General features: G+C 42.7%; 1 protein-coding gene across 1 annotated transcript in view; it reads left to right on the top strand.

Moving 5' to 3' along the window:
• GRAP2 (GRB2-related adaptor protein 2) overlaps positions 1-15,527 on the top strand; it is a 64,375-nt gene that overhangs the window by 9,424 nt on the left and 39,424 nt on the right. The gene's annotated exons all lie outside the window — the stretch shown is intronic.

The following is a 15,527-nucleotide window of genomic DNA, read 5'->3' as shown; positions in this document are numbered from 1 at the left end:
GACCCGACCCCCCGGGCGGGGGCGCCGCCGCGCTTCCCAAGCGGCGCACTATCCAGTGCGCCACCGGGCCGGCCCAGGGAGGGCTTCTTGGAGGAGGCACACCTGTAGGCAGAGGGAGATGCCTTGGCAAGGAGGCATAGATGCATCCACAAATTTTTGCACTTCAAGGAAATCATAGGAGTAACAGGGTCTTCTTCACTGAAGATCCATTTATTTTGCAAAGAAGAAGGGTGAGAAGGCCCTCATGAATTTTTTTCCTCGGGAAATCCAGAAATTAAATTTCTGCCACTGGAACCTACCTCAAGATCTTTTCCCAGATAGCCTGCTCTTCCTCCACTTCCAATCATGTTTCTCAAAGTCTTTTTCCTGCATGAGTATCCTTGGTTCTTTTAAGCACTCCTCCTACGATGTGGTTTTGCTTGCTGCCATCATGTTAAGTGCTCACCTCTGGATGGACTCCGGTTTAAGGCCACTCCTAAATTTTGGTGCCCGGAATGGAACAGAGCTCTCCAGGAGTGGGTCTGATGATACAGAATGCCACAGGGTAGTTGCCTCCCTTGATCTGTGCCATATACTTCTATTAATATGGCCCACTATTGCATAAGCCTTTTTGGCATTCATGTCACACTGATGACTCATATTGAAATTGTGGTCAACTGAAACCCATGAGTTCCCATATGCTACTATTAAGCCAGATCTTTCTTATTCTGTACTTAGACTGTTGATTAAAAAAAAAAGAAAAGAAATCCCTAGGCACACAGGTTAAATGTAGCGACATTTATCTCTATTACACTTGATCATATTGACAACAACCTGTCAAAATATTTCAGAGCTAGTGCATTAGCTCTGCCTCCCAGCAGGTGGGTACTTTATGTGCTGGTGTAGTGGTATAGCTAATCTTATTCTGGACCCCTGGCCTCAAAAGGGTCAGAACCTTACTCTCTCCTTCTTACCCGTAAATCGTCTGCAAACCCACATCTTTACACAAACCAGTGGGCCTCAATCTTCCTAACTGTAAAACAGAAGCAAATGTGAACGGCCATTTCCCTCCCAAGTCTATGCAACAATGAGTTAGATGTCTGCAGAACCCTGAGTAAATTTTACTCAGAGGCAGTATTACACCAAGAAAAAAGTTTATTTCAGGCTCTCGGCAGCTTTCAGATTTGATTGCTCTTATCACTACACATTACAGCTAATGGCATTCATTTTTGCAACCGTTTTAAAGATATAACTGGGTTATCTGATTTTTGGTTGTAGTAACATCATGTGATGTCAGTATAATTTTTGCTCAAAATTACTTGTAATTTGAGTAAATGCCATAAGATCTGACTGTTTTATTGCAAGACCCATTTAAAGTGACTCTTGAATTGCACGCATGTGAATTAGGATTGGTCTTATAATAACCAGAGCCAAATGCATAAAACCCACATACTTTAATTGTCTGATATGAGTTTGTGAAGTTCCTGGAGAGTCTCCCATTCTTAATCTTTTCTTAGTCAGATTAATAAGGAAATGGGGTTGGTGCTGGAATGATATGGAAAGTAAAGTAACTTCAATATCTTTAAGCAATAAAATACCTAAAATACACTACAGAAAGAAAATTAAGTAAATTTTAAAAAATGAAGTGACTGTCTTCTCCCCTTCCCCTCCCCCACAGCCCTCCTCAACCTTCTTCCGTTAGTAGCGCGAGGACTACAAAGGTCTTGAAGTTTAGGTTTCTGTCAGACTTTTGGAAACCTCTAAAAGTCTTTCCAAACTATCTTAGCAGTTTGTAGGTTTTATCCCTGCCGAAAACAGAGAACTCACAGGTAGCTTGTATAATATTTATGATTTCAAGCTAATGGAAATGTCATTTTTCAAAACATCCCTGTGAGCAGTTTTGTTCATTATTGAAAGGTGCAGGGAACATGCATATTTTTCTAGTCTGCCATTCTAATGCAAATGTTAATGTTGTTCTTGTAACCTTGTAATTATTCAGATTCCAATGGCCCCTCCTCCACCTCTTAGCCATGATTTTGATGTAGGGCCTGGCTGCTTGGTGTAGTGAGTGCGATCCCAGAACCAGCAGCATCCGCACCACCTGGGAGCCTGTTAGAAACAAGGGTTTCAAACCCTGGCTCAAACCTACTGAATCAGAATCTGAAACTTAAAAAGATTCTCCTGGTGATTCTTATGCACAATAAAATCTGAGAAGACCTGATCTATGGTGAAGGGATTTCACCCTATTTTACCCATCATCTACCTTGTGTTGTAATACAAAACTTAGAAAATTCCATTTGGTGTTTATTAAGAGTTTAGAGCTGTTAGTTAAAATTTTACCAGATTTAAATGTTCTGTATACTTCCAGCTATTTCTCAAAGTATATATAAGCCGCTTTAAAGTGCTCTTGCCTTTCTGGGTTCTTGTAGAGCAGTTGTTCTCTCTACTACCCCACCCCACCTCCACCAGGGACATTTGGCAATGCTGGAGACATTTTGGTTGTCACACCTTGGTGGGGGGTGGGGTGGGGAGTGCTACTGGTGGGTAGAGGCCAGTGGTGCTGCTAGGGATGCTACAATGCACAGGAAGGCCTCCACAGCAAAGACTCAACTGGCCCGAAATGTCAACGTTGATGAGATTGAAATATTCTGTTGTAGAGGTATGTGGTTTATGGAGAAAGACTCAGATGTGCGACCATAAATAGTAGAACGCCTTAGGAAAGTGGAGTCATGTGGCATGTCATGATATGGCCAGGCAAAGAGCAATCAGACTGGTGGTGGCCTGAGTGAATGAATTCAGCCTCAGGCCAGGGGAGACGTCTAGGACAGATAATAACCAGTGCTCTGAGCACAAAGGCAGTCAGCACTTGGTAACAGGGCTAGGGTTCAGGGACTAGATACCAGGTACAAGCTAGAGGAGGGCTAAGGGGAGGTGTGGGCTAGAGAGAGAGAGAGAGAGAGAGAGAGAGAGAGAGAGAAGGCTTTAGTCCTAGAGAGGATACTAGGAATGATCTCAAAAACATTAGACCTGGAAAACAAGAAGGATTTTGAGTATTAACATAGGAGTACAAAGACAAATTTTGGGTAAATCTAGTAAGATGTGGACTTGGGAGCAAAGCAGGATCTCGCTTGCTAGCACTGGGACGCCTCAGAGCCAGGCCAGCAGCCGGGAGTGACCTGATGCAGAGTCAGCCGAGTGTTCAGCAAGAGTGAGCTCCTTACATCCCACCCAACCAAGAAAAGGATCAGTGCTAAGTCTACGGCATGGTCGACTTACAAGAAGGGGCAAGTGCTTCCAGCTCTGGAGAACGGTAGCCAAGAATCAAGGCAGGTCCTGACACTAGCCACTGAAAAATCATGGGATAAGAAATGGAATAAAACTTGAGAGGTCGTCTGGGTCATTTCTGTACTTCAGAGCACCTAGATTATTTCATAAAGATGATCTAGTCTTCAATTTTATAATTTCCAGAGAAAGATTTCTTAAGGATCTGTCGATGCCTTATATATAATTCACCTAAGTCAGAATTTCTTCCCCGTTCCTAACCCCCTGACTGGAATGTAAGTTGACTTTCGTCCCTCACTGCACACATGTGCTTTCTAACATTTAGTTACGGTAAATAACACAGAACACCCTCCACAGCTGCCACACTTAGCCTTCCTCTCTCTAACCTAAAGAATCTCAATTCTTTGAGGAAATCGCACTAAGATTCTTTCTCCAACCTTTTAATTCCTTTGCTATCTTCTGGACCTGCTCCAAGCCTTGCCTGCTTGTGACAGTTACCAGCAAAATGTATTTATTAAATGTATTCTGTGTGCCGACTACCTTTTTGAATGTGGAAAGCAAAGGAAGAACATAAAAGAATATACACAGTTTTGTTGATGTTTATTAGTCTCTCCTCTCTCCAAGAAGTTGTTCATCTTTGCTGAGTTTATAAGTCCAATCGGACCAATAGTCCTTAGGCTAAATTTCACCAAAAGATTTTGTTGTCTTGCAAATGCTTTCACTGTGAGCCTTAACTGAGGACAATAGAGTAAATATATAAAATAGCTCTGAAGTGAATTTAGCTTAAATAAAACTGGGATAAATGCATCTGTTCAGTTCCAGAGAAGGCATTATACAGTACTGTCCTGTGGATTTTGTTTCAAATGAGCTTCAAAACAAAGTTCTTTTCTGCAGACAGGGACTTCTTCAACTGAGTCCACTCGCTCTTCTGCAAGTGGACTGATTTCATTTCACTTCATGCCTCTAAGAAGAAAAGTAAAACTATTTGCAGTAGGCTAAATGGATATGTTGATGCATCTAACATGAGTAAGATTTATTACAAATAGATTGCAGTGATAGTGGTGTCCTGGTCGTTTTTGCTTCTATAAAGTAGTCGCAAAAGTGCACCACTTTAGCAGGTGCTTTGAAAAACAGTTTATTAAAGTTGCAATAAATGGGAGGCTGAGGACTGAAAGAGAATGCAGACACCAAAGGAGATGGGCGTTCCTCCCTTCCTACACCATGAACCAGTCTTTGCTCCCCAGTGTTATAAAAAATATTCATTTTATTCTACACCCATGTTCTGAAACCTACGATTTTATATTTTTGAGTTGCACTTCAATGGGTTCTGCTCAAGATATGCACCCAAGCCCTTCTGTGGTTGAGCAGGCACTGGCTCAGCCCTCGCTACCTGCCAGCACCGTACTGAGGACCACCACGGTCCCCACAGGCCTCCACCCCCCACCCTGCCACGCCTTCCACCTGCTCTGCACACCCGTCTCTTTCTTCTACGCCACTCTCCATGTCCAAAGCCACAATCTCGTCATCTTCCCGGGACTCCCCATCTCTGTCCACACTGGGGCCCTGTGTTTCATTTCTCCGGAATTGCTGACGTTATCCCGGCTTCTGCTTCTCACGCAATAAGGCTGCTAGTGGAAATTTTTCTGATTTCTATGTCTATAGAAATTTTTAAAATTTCTATAACTAGTAGTTACTCTCAAAGGAAAGAGCTTGTGGAGATAAGCCTGTGGTGTCACAGGGCTGCTATGTGTATGAAAAAGCAGTTTGTAAACTGTAGCATGTTCTCCAAAAGTAAATTATTACTGTATTATATGACTTTTAGGGTTTAAAAAACAGCTGGATGATATATAAAACTTCAGTAAGGCTCGGTAGCATAGCTAGAAAAGAAAATTAGAGAATTTGGGACATTGGCCCACCCATCAGCAAGCTAGAGGCCTCTCAACATTTTTTACAGCCAAAGCATGCCCATTGGTTGAGAACATATACACTGTTGCAAGGACGGTGTCTGCTCACCCTTCTGGAACAATGGCCTTCACTCTTGCTTGAGCCCCCCCACCCCTCATGACACCACCGTCCAAAATCCTAGCCACCCTTCAAGGACTAGCCCCAAACCCACCCTCTGTTCCCAGCTCTTCTCCAGACAAAATTAATCGGTTCCTCCCTAGCACTCGTGTCAGCCTTGTTAGAATCACTTATGTGGGGCCGGCCCGGTGGCGCACTGGAGAGTGCGCCGCTTGGGAGCATGGCGGCGCTCCCACCGAGGGTTCAGATCCCAGGTGGAGACCGGTTCCCGCTCACTGGCTGAGCGTGGTGCGGGCGCGACACCGAGGGTTGCAATCCCGTTGCTGGTCCCCGGTACGGCGCGACCCCGAGGGTTGCGATCCCGTTACTGGTCAGTAAAAAAGACAAAAAGGAAAAAAGAAAAAAAAAAAAGAATCACTTATGTGGGTGCTGGTCTCCCTGCATCTACTGTGGCCTGCTGAGGGCAGAGGTGGTCCTGGCATCTGCCACAAGCCCTCCCCCACAGCGGTTCCTGCACCAGCATGAATGGAAGTAACAACTCATATCAGAGCAGCCAGAGGATTGAAAAGAGAATTGCACTGACCGAAAACGTCCTACAAAAACTTAGTTCCCGGAGGTTTGTCTCAGACTTGGAAAAGTCCTTACCTGAGCAACTGTAGGACCCCTCTGAAACGGAGCAAGATATATTAAATAGACTCTTAAAAACTCTAGGAGTGATGGGTTTGTTATTATTCTCTGTACATTTGGAATGTTTTATATTTTAAAATGAATATAAAAGACCCCATCCTATTTAAACGTTAGTGAGCTGAATAAGTTTCATTGTAACTTGATTTTTAGCATAGAATGTGAATTATAAAGGTCATTCTTTGCTTCCCAGCTTACATGTATTTTACCTACTGAATATGATCACCCGTGAAATTGTGAGTTCTTTGCTTGTGTTTCACACAATGCCAGGGGGCGTTGCACCCATATCAAAAGGAATTCCTGGGCCAGCCCAGTGGCGCACTCGGGAGAGTGCGGCACTGGGAGCCGCGGGTTTGGATCCTATATAGGAATGGCCGGTGCACTCACTGGCTGAGCGCGGTGCGGGCGACACCACACCAAGGGTTGTGATCCCCTTACCGGTCACGAAAAAGACAAAAAAAAAAAAAAAAGGAATTCCTTGTGAAGAGTGTGGGCCTCTCGGAGGATAAGTACTACCTTTTAGCACATTAAAAAAAAAAATCTTTGAGCCATCTTATTATTTTAATACTTTACCTTTGACAGAGCAGAAACGATTGTTTTGGTTTTTTGACAGATTTTTATTTTTCATGGCTGGCTGGTATGGGGATCCGAACCCTTGACTCTGGTGTTACAGCACCACACTCTAACCAACTGAGCTAACCAGCCAGCTCATGTGTTCTTTTTAAGGAATGATCTTTAAAACAGCCACATAAACTATTGTCAAGTACATAATAGGTGCTCAATAAATGTTTTTAAAATACAATACACTTCTAAACAAAAATAACTTCAGTCATTTTAAAACAGCAAGCAACGGATATAGTTTCAAATTGCTTCTCTTTGGCATTCATGAGAAGACATAAAAAAACGGGAAGTTGGGGAAAAGATTAGACACTGTTATGGAAACTGCATCGATGAGAGCAGATTGTAATTCTGTTGATAGTTATTTGATCCACAATTATTGGAGGGATTTGTTGTTATCATGGATTAAAGCTGTGATGCTACTGTAGTAGAGGATTGGCCCAGAGCCCTCGCCCTGTGCCAGGCTCTCTAGCATCGCCTCTGCTCTTTCTTCAGCAGCCCAAGGCCCCCTCTCTACAACTCGGCAAGAGGCAGTCCTGGCACAGACCCCTAACTTAAAACTCCAGCCAATTTCCTAACAACATGCCTTCTCCCCTTCACCTACCAGATGCTTCTGTTCTCAGATGCCGCACCCTGAAATCAGGTTTCAGTGAGTTAAAAAGGGAAATAGAATTATCTAGCTTTATCAGTATTTTAAGTATATTTGTATATTTAAATGAGAGCTTTTGTACAAAATCACTTGAACTCTTATAAGCTAATTTTTTTTCTCTCTTTGATTGAACTGTTGACCTTCTGGACATGTGACTAGTTATTACCTCAAGAATGTTTGGAACTATTCTTGCCCTAATCATTCTTAAATGTAATTAGCATTGAGACATTATCGTAGAAGCCCATCACCTGGGGCTGGGATCTCATTAAACAGCAAAATTGAGCAGAATTGCACATGTTTTATGCTCAAAAAATCTCTAAGAAAAATCCAAGGCATTGGGGGAAAAGTTAAAACTGGTGATTTCATGGGCCTTCTCTTGCCCACATATTTAAATTGTATAAGGATCCAAACGTAGAGGGGATTGTGGTTCTTCTGATTGAGAAATGAAAGTAACTCCGTTTTCTCAGAACTCCGCTTTTGCAACGTGGCTGCTGTCACAACTCCAGGTCAAACAAAACCAAAATAATACATTTCATGGCTTTAGCTTTTTCTCACCTCGAGAAATGCATAGCATTTTTAGGCATTAGCCCTAAACAACAGATGTTATAGAGAATGAATATTCTCTAGGAGGTAGTTAATAAATATGGGAAAACTGAGGCCCAGAAAGGTGCTGTGACTCATGGGTTATTCACGCTCCGCCTTGAACCCTCCCCATCTCTTCCACCGTAGAAGCAGATTTTTATGTTCTGAACTGAAAACCATTTCATACTTCCTGCTCAATCATTTTTGTGCTTGTTCCTAAGTTTGGGACCGGTCCCAACTGTTAGAAATCTTATGTGAATAATGATGAAGTTCTTCATTCCTGGGATCCCAAAACATTATCATTTCTAGTTCATTGGATGGCACTTTTGATACCCCAGTTGGGCTCTAAATGATTGGAGCCACCAGGAAAGAGCTTGCCTGACTCTGCCATGCACCTCGTTTGTAAGTCTATAACGTGACTTAAATGCGCAGAGTTATATCATATAAACAATAATTTCTCGTTATTATAATAACATTTCCCCTTCATCGCAACAATATTTCTGACCTGAATTTATGCTTGTCTTGGCTGTGCAAGCAAGTAGAGTCTTGTTTGCCTCTACAATATATATATTAATGTATTAATTAGCTTCCTGGTGCTGCACAAACAGGTAACAGAAAGGATTTCTCTAAATCATAAAAACTGAAATGAAGCTAACATTTTGGTAATTATATTTCAGGGGCAGTCTAAGCATTATACAGTGTAGCAAAATTTAGACCTAATATTTCAGAGAAGACAACAGAAAACGCCACTCAATTAACAAAACATTTATTTAGTTTCTACTGTGTACAAACTCTGAGAGACGAAGGAAGCTATGAAAAATAAAATTGGCCAATTTAGTTTTATGGTCATAGTTAAGAGGCAATGAAAGGCAAAGTAATATAAGTGTTCGATTTAGTGTCAATTAGCTTAAATATGTTAAATAGAACTATATAAAATTGCCGGGCCGGCCCGGTGGCGCACTGCTACAGTGCGCTGCTTGGGAGCGCGGTGGCGCTCCTGCCGAGGGTTCGGATCCCACATACAGACCGGTTCCCGCTCACTGGCTGAGCGAGGTGCGGGCGCAACACCGAGGGTTGCGATCCCGTTGCCGGTCCCGGTCCAGTATGGGCACTACACTGAGGGTTGCGATCCATTGCCGGACACAAAAAAAGACAAAAAGGAAAAAAAATTTTTAAAAATAAAAATAAATAAAAAAATTGCCAATGTCTGGCTATTTTTTAACCCAAAAGGTGGCAATTTCTTATGATTTGACCTAATGTTAAGGTATTCTCATCCTACTGTATCAGCTCCTAAAACATTATACTTTTTATTTTCATTCTATTTTTTAAATTAAATGGTTCCTTTCAAGTTGAAACTGTAATTAGAACAACCAGTAGAAGGTAAATATAGGTCAGAGATTTGACTCCCATTTTTTATATTTATTTTTGTAGACTCACAAATAACATATATTTTGTAGTTTTAAAGTTTATTATGTTAGACGCTTCTCTTGGTTCTATTTAGAGTCTTCGATCCTTCTACCTGTCCTTCATGTGTGACATTCCCCAACTAAATTATTCATGTCGTTTCCTTTGTAATCTTCATGCAAAACCATCATCTCCATTTCCATCTATTCTGCAGAGATGTTCGATGGCAGAACACTCCTTTTTTAAAGGAGTCATATTGCTCTATAGAGATTATATCCAACATCCAGTTTTGCCAGTTTGTCCCTGAATTACAGGTTACTGAGCAGTCAGAACAGGTGGCCATACATTCTTCCAGTTCCTTCAACATTTATCAAATATTTACCAAGCACCTATTTTGCACAAGCATTGGAGTAGGTCCTCTGACAAATGTGAAGTTGTATAAATAAAAACGTATTCAGTACTATAAGTTTAATGCTGGCTGCACAGAAGGTAATGTTCCAAGCCCTTGACATATATTAATTTATTTAATCTTACCCAAGGGGATAAGTACCATTATCATACCCATTTTAAAGGTGAGGAAATCGAGGCCAGAGATGTTAAGTGAGCTCCTAGAACACAACCCTTAACCAAGGTGTCAATAATGTATCTATTTATCCTGGAGGACCCAATGTTAAAAAGTGGGCACTTTGCACAGACCATGAACTCAAAGTAACAAATCAGTACTGCCTTCTAATACCCTATGATGGTGAATATCAACCCAGGCTGACTTCTACATAATGTCAGAACACTTGTGCCTGTCATGCTGTGTTTTTTCCCAAAAGGGCACATCTGCCACCATGCCCCTAGCATGTACTGGTACACATGCACTGCCAGTGTATTCTTGCAGAGTCACATCTTACCCCAAATCTTATCTCACCCCTACCAGAGGCCAGGCACTATCGAGAATAAATGTTCACTCATCTTCCCGTTATGCCCAATGTGTGATCACTGATAACACATCAAAAATTCGAAGAAAATCTACAGAAGTCATCTCAATCAACCTAAAAAGTCCAGTGACTCATTCACACCCTTCTTGCAGGGCTCCTGCTGGGCTGCCCTGGTTCTACTGAGCCCACCTCCAGTCCTCCTGCAGCCCGTGTGCAGCTCAGCGCTTGATCTCTCTCTCCTCTGCAGATCAGATGAGGGTTGACTTTCCTTTGCATGGGCATTTGAGTCGCATCTGAGTTGCAAGGCAAGCTGCCCCTGTTCTGTGCTGACTATGACCTCACTGCAAATGCCTCCAAGGCAGCTAAACAAGGTCGCCCAAGAAAAAAATAATGCAGAAGAAGATGCTGGCTCTTCAGCCCCCAGAGAAAGTTCCATTACTCTAGAGGTAAAATCATAATATCTAAATATGACTCGATTTGTGTCAGATCTTATAAATACATGCACACATGTAGATGCTGAAACTGTGCATGCCCCGACAGCCAAAAACAAAACAACTCACTGTCTCATTATAAAGACAAGATGTGGTAGGCCAACTCACCAGAATAAAGAATAGAAAAATAGGTGCTCTGACTTTTCTACACACACACGCGTTGGTGTAATGAAGACCACAAGAGAGCTAGCTGCCCTGGCAACGAGGGACACTTAGGTTACTTAAGGATTTTCTTGTTTAGATTTAAACTAGCCACATGCACTTATTGAGTTTCCTTGTGCTCAGTTTTAAGCCTCCATGTGAGGATGCAGGTCTGATACCTATTTCAGCCTCTGACAAGGCAGTTTGCAGAGTAGGTAAGAGCAAGAAAGAGCTCTGGAACCAGCCAGCCAGCCTGGGTTAGAATTTCAGTTCTGCCATTTACCAGCTACTTACTACGTGATGTGGGTAAGTTACTTAACCACACTATGCTTCCTTATCCTCACCCGTAAAATTGGAATAAGAAAATTAAAACTAATTCATATGGGTTTATTGTGAAGATGGGATGAGATAATACATAGTAAAGTGTTTAGAACATGTCTGATTCCAAGTAAGCCCTCAACATATGTGAGTGACTCATAAGAGTAACTTGAAATGGGTTCGTGTATCCCAGTAGGAAACCAACGAGTTCTTTTTAATTTTTATCTTTACTCTTTGAAGCCCTTTAATCTCATTTCTTCTCTTATTTTCATGGATATAAGTAGAATGTTTAGCTATCCTTGGAGTTCAATCTTTCCTTTCATTAAAAACCATTATTAAGTCTCTGCAAGTTTCTCTGCTGCAGTAAATGATCTAGATTACTTAATGGTTCTGTTTTACATGCTTGAATCATTTATTTGAACTTCTCAACCATGCCTAGATGTAGTACACATGGAAATATTGTCTAGGAAAATTTGGCATTTAAATTCCTCATCATCTTCAGCTCATTAGCTCAAATGTTTAAAATCCATTGTTCTTAAGAGCAAAGTCAAGTTCTTTACCATATGGGTCAGTTGATTTCACTCTGTCATATTGCCTAAGCCACCTATTCTCAAAAGCATAGTTCAGCACAAGCCAAACCAGAAGAGAGTGGAAGCCATTCATTCATTAAACATTTATTGAGTGCCTACTGTGTGCCAGACACTGTGCTATGCTCTAAGATAGTTGCAAGTAAGATACCCTACTTGAAGGAGCGTACAGCTTGGGAGAGAAGATGCAGAAGTGAACAAATCATTACAAATTCCTTTCCATTAGGTGCTATCCTTAAAGTGAGAAGGTCAGGCTGGGGACAGAAGGGTGGGAGGATTAAGCTCAGGGAGGGCTTTCCAAAGAAGGTGACATTTGAGCCTTATTAAAGGTTGGCAAGAATTGAGGAGAAAGAGAATGAGAGTATTCAAGGAAGAAAAAACACCCAGAGACAATTTGTACGTTGTATTGCCAGGTAACCTTAGGTGGGACTGGTATGACTGGGGTCCAGGGTCCAGGGTCCAGGAAGGGATCAGTGACGTAAAGCAGCCAAGGTCAGCAGGGCCGGGCTAAGAAGCCTGAGGTTCATCCTGCAGGCGTGTGGAGCCAGGGAAGGGTGTATGAGTACAGTACAATACAATCTGATGAAGTACAGTACAATCTGATGCATGTTTCACACAAATCAGTCTGCAAGCAATGAAGAGAGGAGACGGGAGGTGTTTGAGTCTAGAGTCAGGGAGAAACAGGCTGCTGGGGTCATGGAGAGATCGCAAAGCCTGCACAAAGGTGGGGATGATGGAAAGACGGGAATCGAAGGAAGGTGTATTTAAAAGATAATGTTTAGAGACCCCTTAGAGGAGGGTGCCAGATTTGGGAAAGAGGAGGAGGAGACAGGGAGGAGTCCAGAGTAATTCCAGATTTCTGGGTGGACAACCGTGAGGGCGATGGTGCCATATTGTGCCATAATGGAGCGAATACAAGATCGCACAAATCCATCTTCCAGAAATGTACCTGAAAGACACATGTCCTGCTGAAGGTCAATAGGGAAGGTCAGCTCAGTGTGCAAAGAATAGTAGATGTATTTCTTACTAGCCGTTCCTTTTTAAATACCCCTTAATATATGTGACATATATGAGTCAAGCTAATATTCATGTAGGAGACTTAATTTTTTATTTTCTGGCAATTTAAGTTTTCAAATACAATAAGATGTTAGCATTATTTCAGTTATCTGTGCCTGGCACAGTATATATCTACCTACTTATTATCTGTCTTCTCCTCTCCCACTGGAAGAGCTTATCCTGACGAGGTCAGGGCCTTTGTCTGCCTTGCTCTCATCTGCATCCCCAGCACCTAAAACCATGTTTGACTCCTGATAAGTGCTCAATAAATACTGTGGAGTAAGTAAATGAATTTCCATGTGGGTAAAAAGAAACAGTCAGTTCTTTTACTAATGAGGAAAGAAAAGGAAAAAAATAACAACAAACAAACCGGGACTTAAAACAGTTTTCCACAAAAAGATCCAATTTGCCAAAATGGAACTGAAGTTTAAAAGCTATTTTTCTCCCTGAAGCTCTACTTCTGGGAAAATCACAGCTGCCAGCTTAAATGGTGGTTTTAACTGTCCAGTTACAAACTCCGCACCGTTGTACATATTGGCAGAGCTCAGCATCCTTAAATGCCATTGGATCAGTAAGGAAATGGTGATTTTCCTTATTGGTTTAATGCCAGTTCCTCTTTTGTGAAAAATCCCGTGTGCTGCTCACTGGCAACTGAACGTTGGGCGCCAGAAATAAGTAAATCACTCATGTTCCTCTCCAGCCATGTGATGTTAAACCATTCCTACTTTCCGGTTAGAGAATTCCATCATTCTTTCTTTAAATTTAGCAGAGCGATTATTCCTCCTGGTGGATTGCACACACATTCCTTTTGATCTGTGAAATAGCTCATTCCTGGATGATCTTTAAGCTTCCCAGGAACGTGTGTAAAATACCACTTGTGAATTGGGGGAGACGTGTTTCACATTCTCATTACTCCAGGATGGTTGCACCAAACCACTCTCTCCAAGGTACCTTTTTTACAAAGAAGAGGGAAAAAAAAAACAACCTCTAGGCCATGGCATTATGATGGCAATAATAATATCAATAACAATTATATTTTCCATTGATTTTACTCAGTAGTCTCACAGAGCTGACAATGTAGAAAACCAATTTGTCCAGGCAAATCTTTATTTTATCATGAGTGAGACACTCTTCTAGGTCCATAAGCGACAAAGAGGAGTGAGGCCTTGTTCCTATCCTCTTGGGCTTACGAGTTAGCTGGAGAAGTAAAACACAAACCACGACAAGGTAAAATTGACAGTCACTAATGAACAACACAGTCAGTAAGTGTACACAAGGTTCAGAAGAGGATGGGGGTAACCCGACAGCAATCCCAAGGAGATGGACTTGAACTTGAGTTGGACCTTTAGTGGAGGGCTGCAGTGAGAAAAGGCAGAGCAGTGGGAACTTTTGTGGACATAGCTGCTAGGCTCCCACCTGGCCATGGTGGAGTATGGCAGGCAGGGTTGGGAATAGATTGGGGATGACCTTGAATGCCACGCTAAGGACTTTGGATTTGGTTCCATAAGTGGAATTATTGAGAGTTTTTGAGCAGAAAGGCTGTGAGTTGAGCAATGCTTTAGAGACACTAAATCTATCAGGATTGATGCTTTGAATTAATTGGGGTTTTTTCAGACTTGAGATAATGAGGCCCTGTCCCAGGCTGGGGACAATGGGATGTCTTCATCATATGGTACATTCCTGTGAATACTTCTTAGGGATTCTTATACAATTATGTCTCAACGTGCCTAGCTGTATCTGCACTGTAAGACGGGGATATTGATTGTGATACTCTGTGCTGCTTGGAACTAATGTAGTCATTTCTTTAAAGCCCCACAGTTCGCACATGGAATAGGCCCAGGTGTGGGCTGTACACAAACTTCAGAGAACCTTGACAACATAGATTGTAAAAGCAGGAGGGGGCCGGCCCGGTGGCGCACTGGAGAGTGCGCCACTTGGGAGCGCGGCGGCGCTCCTGCTGAGGGTTCGGATCCCATGTGGAGACCGGTTCCGCTCACTGGCTGAGCGCGGTGCGGGCGCAACACCGAGGGTTGCGATCCCGTTACCGGTCAGTAAAAAAGACAAAAAGGAAAAAAAATAAAATTAAATTTAAAAAAAATAAAAGCAGGAGGAATCTTAGAGCCCTCAAAGTCTACCTCCTCAACTTACCAATAAAGAATCAGCCCTTGCTCAGGTTCACACAGCTCATTAAGGACAGATTCAGGGTGTGGCCTCAGATCTCCCTATGGCACTCCAGCAGCGCTTCCAGGGCCAGTCCAAATTCTGCTTTGAGGTGTGTGTTCAAATGCTGGTGGAATCCAGATGCATTCTGGACCAGTGAAGGAGTTGCTTGTGTCTCCTTGCCCTCACTCAGCCTGTTGGAGCTCCTCTCCTTCACTCCACCCTGAGCACCCCAGATCCAATCCCTGCCTGAGTCCCCCATCTCATCTCTGCCAACCCCCTGCCTCGCTGCTTTCCTGCAACGCCCTGTTATTTTTTGCTTGCTGCCATGGATCATGCTGTCCACTTTGTCTAGAACCCCTTACATCCCCAGCTTAGGCTTCATTGCCTTCAGGAGAGCCTCCATGGCCTCAGCACCCCTATTAGGCGGACTCAGGTCTCCCTCCTTGGAGACCCATGCCGCCCAGCGTGGAGCTCTATTACCGTGTCTCTACAATTTCTTATAATTGCCTGTTGATATGTCTGCCTCCGTCCTTCAACTGTGAGCTCCCTGAGGGCAGGGACTGTGGGTATGCATCATGGAATCCCCAGTATCTAGCACACTGCGTGGGATAGACGAGGCATTCAA

The sequence above is a fragment of the Galeopterus variegatus genome, unplaced genomic scaffold, assembly GCF_000696425.1.
Source record: "Galeopterus variegatus unplaced genomic scaffold, G_variegatus-3.0.2 Scaffold1010, whole genome shotgun sequence".
Taxonomy (NCBI): Eukaryota; Metazoa; Chordata; class Mammalia; order Dermoptera; family Cynocephalidae; genus Galeopterus; species Galeopterus variegatus.
This window is presented reverse-complemented; position numbering and strand designations above follow the sequence as displayed.